Source organism: Cuculus canorus, chromosome 5 (assembly GCF_017976375.1).
Source record: "Cuculus canorus isolate bCucCan1 chromosome 5, bCucCan1.pri, whole genome shotgun sequence".
Taxonomy (NCBI): Eukaryota; Metazoa; Chordata; class Aves; order Cuculiformes; family Cuculidae; genus Cuculus; species Cuculus canorus.
In genome coordinates this window covers 42,273,882-42,279,881 of record NC_071405.1, presented here as the reverse complement: position 1 = coordinate 42,279,881, position 6,000 = coordinate 42,273,882, and the positions used below count along the sequence as shown (strand labels likewise).

At 43.6% G+C, this 6,000-nt stretch overlaps 1 long non-coding RNA gene across 1 annotated transcript in view; it reads left to right on the top strand.

The window, feature by feature from the left end:
- Positions 1-605: 605 nt before the first annotated feature.
- Positions 606-6,000, top strand: part of LOC128852370 (uncharacterized) — a 50,700-nt gene continuing 45,305 nt past the window's right edge. The window contains exon 1 of the long non-coding RNA XR_008450168.1: positions 606-728. This is a non-coding gene — a long non-coding RNA (uncharacterized LOC128852370). The remainder of the gene's footprint in view (positions 729-6,000) is intronic.

Below are 6,000 nucleotides of genomic sequence, written 5' to 3'. Positions count from 1 at the left end.
AAATGGTCACCTTAAGCAATCCACAAATAAGAAGACTTGGGATAGGCTATGGTGGGAAGGGACAGAAAGATGGTGTGATCAGGGGAGAGGAGAACCAAATTCAGCACTGCTTTTAAGCGGAGAAAACTCCTCTGACATCTTATAGCTTCAGGCAAGTACCAGCAAAAACATCTGGGCTGCATATTGAGCTGCATAAATCTCATTGCGGCCATTGACTTCAGGGATGCCACACCGATTTATGCATGTGAAAGATTTTGCCCTCTGCTTATTTTGCTGCTTTCAGTCCTGCTTGCGTTTGGGGTTCGGGGGACCTCTCTGGCTGAATTTGTGGGGGTTGATGCAGAGGGGTTCCTGGTAAATGAGAAAAACACTGTCCTTCCATCCTCCTTCATCTGCCTGGGATTTCTGACTGAAAGGCACTGACTAATTCCATCTGGCAGACTGACCACGCTTCAAAGACTGCAGATCCTGAGACTTTTAACTTACAAACAAAACCGTGCATTTAAAAAAAAAAAAAAAAGAGAGAGAGAGAGAAAGAGAGAGAGAGAGAGAGAGAGAGAGAGAAAGACAGCTCTCCCTCGGGACAGTCTCCGTGAAATCCAAAACAAGGTCTCAGTGCCTGCCCTGCTGCTTCTGCTGTAGCCAGTGTTTTTTCTGTCCCTTTTAGAATTGAGCTGGTGTGTTCCTGACTACTCTGTTCAACACCTCTGGCTCCCTTATTCCCCTCGGTGAGTGGGGCAGGGGGGAGGTGGCTGGAAGGGAAAGTCCAAAGCATAGAAGGAAAGAAATGCCTGGTATTGATCCACCAAGGCTGGCCAGACTGCAAGAAATTCCAGTTTGTGAAAAATGTTGCGGTTTAGAGCATTTGTTTTTGTTTCACGGTGGGATGAAACCAAGACTTTTTGGAGGGGGGGAGGTGAGAAGAAGAAGAAAAAATACTCTTTTTTTTTTTTTTTTGTGGTTGTTGTTGAGGAAGGACAGCCTCCCTGCAGTACGGATGCCCACACAGCAGGGCTGGACAGTCAATCATCTCCCAATAGCCTCTCATGTGCAGCTTGTGCTTCTCTAGTACAGTAGGGCAGGGACTGAGATGAAGCCCTCATGGGAATGAGGGGAGATGTCCTTCTGTCTCCAGCTCATCATATTCCCCTGATGGAACAGAACTAAGAGGTGTCCTGCCCCTGTGACACTGATGATGGAGCTTGGCAGCAAAACTCAGTGAGTGCCCACCCTTTGTGACTGTTCTGCTCTTGCTGAGTTTTTGTTCATTCAGCAAAGCAGGTTTCCTCAAATGTGGGTATAAGGAGCCAGCTGCACAGCTTCTGGGAAGTGAACAGGGTCCCATAACTTCAGCAGTGCGAAGTCGGGAGGCCTTGACCCAGAGTTCATACAAAGAAGAGTTTGAAGTGATTACCGCACCACCTCCCCACCCCTAAAGAAAAAAAAAAAACAAACTGACATTGCTCTTCTCTTTCAAAATGAGTATGTTGGCTTTTCTACAGCCCTATAGTCTTGGGTAATGGCAATTAATTTCAACAAAGTGTAGGAGGAGGTGAAAAGCAGAGCAGAGCTGGAACTGGAAGATTTGAACACGTCAAATTGCAGGACAGACATAGCACACTGCTTTTGTGCCTTCCAGGCAACTCCTGCAGCATGGTGAAGTGAGATCTGGGTTTACCTTTAGGTGAGCAAACAGTGTCTTTGAGCAAGCTAGTGGTGATCTAACCCTTTTGCATCTGTCCCAAAGTCAGAGGATGGGAAATGGATGGGGCGGTGCTGCCCTGGAAGGTGCAGTGAAGCCTGCAGTCCGGAAGCACTCTCTTGCTGTGCCTGTGTGGTTTAGGTCAGCTCCCAAATCCCATTATGTGTGCTTGCATGTGCCTCCCAGGCATAGGACTTGAAAGCTCACCCCACTGTCTGAAGAACTGCTGTGACATCCTGATAATTGATTTCCATTCTATCCCCACACCCCCAAAAAACTATCCCAAGCTGTGTCACCAGTTGACAAGATAGGGATGACAAGTTATCCCTTGTTCACCGCCAGCAGTCCTTGGGAGCTGTCTTGTCTATTTCTGGGATGTAAAAACTCTTTTCTGGATGTCAGCAGGCAAGCTATGCAGGAGAAAAAGGTAGGGGGGAAGTGTCTTCCATGAGTCAGACGGCCCCTCTGGGGTCTATGGGATTGCAGGAAGGAGGGTTGAAGCAGAGAAGCACAGCTGCCATAGGCAGACCTATGTACCACCAAGCCACAGGCATGAGGTATTGGAGCTCGCAGGTTTAAGAGCACAATTGGGCCTCATCAGATCTTTCCAAAACAGGAAAGCTTGCATAAAACCAGAAGCGTTTCGTATTTTCATTGAGGAAGGCCACATATTCCAAGGTCAACCCTTCAGAGTAGAATCATAGAATCATAGAATCACTAGGTTGGAAAACACCTCTTAGATCATCAAGTCCAACCATTCCTATCTGCCACTAAACCATGTCCTTGAGTACCTTGTCTATCTGTCTTTTAAATACCTCCAGGAATGGTGACTCAACCACCTCTCTGGACAGCCTCTGCCAGTGCCTGATGACCCTTTATGTGAAAAATTCTTTCCTGATGTCCAGCCTGAACCTCCCCTGGCACAGCTCGAGGCCACATACTATGAATTAAAGAACATTTGCAAATCAAGGCAAGGGAAGAGGTGCCTCCTTGTACGCTTCTTGAGGTGTAGATGGAAATAGAATCACTTGGGAAGTGGTTCAACACTTCCTATCGTAAGTCCCTGCCTTCAGTTTCTTATAGCTTTGCCAATTACTAACTCTTCTCACTGGCATTTTTGGTGCCATGCATGTGACTCAGGCTGGATTTTTCTTGGGATAGTGTCATCTGAAACGGTTCAGCTGTTTCCACAAATGAAATGAGGAGAAAAAAGAATTTTTATTTCAACAGTTGAAAAAAACAAAAAGCAGGTTATTTTTCTTGTGTGTGTGTGATTTCATTGAGGCACCTTCTTGATTTCCTTCTCCTGAATGAAAGGCTGAGATCTTGCTAAGGAAGCACAGGGAGCTGGAGTTCACCTTGTTTTTAATACTGGGTGTTTGTTAGTACTTCGTCTGAACTGAGATTCCTCCATCCACTCTGGAGAAAGATGGAGGGGTTCACTCAGCCCAGATAAAAGTAGGTACCTAATAGAAGTTAAATTAATTGCACCCTGGGGGTTAATGACAGAGATAGTTCATAAAACTTGTTTAATGTAGACTTCATATTTTTAGAAAGATAAGTTCAACCCTCTGAGGTTGAGGAAGAGCCTGCTATTGTTCCTACAAAAAACAGACTGTGTTCAGCTATTTTGGAGAAAATTAAAAGAGATATCTCAGTTTGCTCACGGCAGTGAGAGTGTGGGATATGCCCTGGTGAGTTCACTTGAATAGTGTGTCTTTGTGTTTATCCCAATAGCCAAAGAGTGTATTTTGTCTGTGAACCCTCCCAGTGACTTCCATGGTAACATGATGCTAGGGAAAAGGTGAAAAAGCTGTCTGTATCTCCTGCAATTTTGATGGCTTCAGTTCTGCTGATGTTTAGGAAGCAGGAAGCAAACTGACTTCAATTGCAAAGGGAACTCTGGGAGTTGAACGCGGTAGAGAAGGCATCAAAGGGATAGAGACAAAAAAGCCTGGCATGGAAAGACAAAACAGAAAGTGAGGACTGACTGATTTGAGACTTGAAATACTACTTAAAGTTAGCAGGAAAAGAAGCCTGATACCCAGAACTGAAAGAATGGGAAGACAAAGTGAGACTGAGAGACGTGGAAAGCAGCTGAAGCTGTTGATGGGGCAAGGAACATCAAGGTGATAAGCTGAGGTTCAAAATTCAAGACAGGCAAAGTCCAAGAGGACGTGAAACTCAGTTGTGGAGGCAGCAGCACAGAAAGAGCCAGAACAAGGGCAATCTGTGGGAGACAGGCAGAAAAATTCAGGCTTGGATGATGACCAGGGAAGAACGATCTGGGATGTCCTGTGGAAAAAACTGGCTGTGTGACAATGACCATGTTCAGGGGAACTAGTTATTGCTGTGTGAATAACCTGGATTTTGGCACTTACAGGGCTTCTAGCTCCTGGAATATAACATCCTTTGTGGGTATACCACTGTACAGACTGAATATATTTTTTCCTCTGGATTATTCTCTCTGCTCTGTTTCTTCTGCTAACCTTTCCTTGGTGTTTTTTTCCTACTGCTTTTTCCAGCCTTTCATATGCAGACTTTGTGCCCAAAAAGGTTTACGTTGAACTCTCAAACATATGCTGTTCAAGTAGTTTGACATTTTAAGTAAAGCATGTTCATATTTCACTTGCTTGAGTAAAGATACCTAAGAAAATGATTTCCAGGAAAAATACACTTGAAAGTCTGAGGAAGAACGTGCTATCTGTTTACTAGGACGTAGTCATTTACTTCTGTCTGTCAGCCCCTGTTTCAGGTATCTACTTTATGCCTGGATCTTTGTGTAAATAGTAATCTAGCAGTTAAAATCAAGGGGGATTCAGCAGCAGCAGGTCTGGCCCTGATCTTCCAGGTCAATGAGACCAAAAGCAGTCTGTTACAAGGTCTGAGATACAGCTTGACTTTAAACACCGGCTTAAGTGCTTTTGTACTTTCAGTTACTGGGAAAAGTTGCTTGGACTCCTGGGTGACAATCTGTAATTCACACACTCACAAGTCTTCAGCAGAAATGGGCATTATACTCCACCTGACCTTAGAGTCTACAACTTGATTCTGGACTCTGTCTGTCAGTGCATTTCAAACTCTGGCCATTATTGAATGTGCTTCTTGGACAACCTTGTCTTTTTCTTCACCTGCTGCTCCATGACCCTCTGGCAGAATCACCTGCCCTTGTTATTCATACTGACATGGTTCGTAATGCACATGAGCCAATCTGTGGCATCCAGCCTGCAAATTTCACTAAGGCTGCCAAAGACAGAAAAAAATATGTATGCAAACATAAGCACATGGGTGGAAATAACGCTTTTTGTGTGTTTTCACATACTACATGTGCACGCATATATTTATGCATGCTCGTCTGCACACATATATGCATTTTTGAATACTTATTTTGTGTCCTACTGGATGAAAACCCAAGAACGGAAAATGTGTTGATAAACAAAATGGAACATTTTACAATATGGAGCATTTTATAATACTGATTTCCAGTATTATGATAGGATAGGGAGAGAAAAAGGGAAGAAGAAAGGGAAAGCAAGAGGCAAAGGAAGGGAAGGGGTGAGGGAAGGGGAAAAGGAACAGAAAAAAGAAAGAGATAAAAGCAGGAGAGGGAGGAGGACAGGAGAGAAAAGAAGGAGGAAAAGAGGTGGGAAGAAAGAAAAAGGAGAAGACAAGAAAAAGTGTAGATATCAATGCTGCCAGAGTTTGTATACCTGAGTGGTCTAAAAGCTCTTGATCTACCTTCTGTATATCAGAAATGTACTACAATAACACACCATGGTTTCCTTAAAACATGGCAACTTGACTTGAATCTTAGGTTTTGGTGAAAGATTTTGCAATAGTGCCGAAGAGAGAGAAAGAAAAGATCTAGCTGTTTCCCTTTACTATCTCCTTCCTTCTGCCTTTTGGCATGCTTGGAATCAAACATACTCACTTCTGAAATATTGTAACATTGCTTTTTTTGATGGAGCTAGGCTTGAATTAAAACAAAACAAAGCAAAAAAAAAATCCTCAAATCCACCGAGACAGGTTGCTAGTATTTATAATAAAATGGGTTTATAGACTGACTGGTTTGACATCTTATATACAGACTGATAGAAGCACACGCTGCAGAGTGGTCTGCAAGGGGACAGCCGTCACATGGTGTTATGACTCATTCAGATGGATTTTGATTTCTGTTTGATTTTTTCATTTCTTTTCATTTCATTTTGAAAGGGCAGAGTCAAGTGCTCCAGTGTAGGGTCTGGTGCACTAATGCAATAAACAGTATTGTGGACATGTTGGCAAACTCTCAGTTTGAC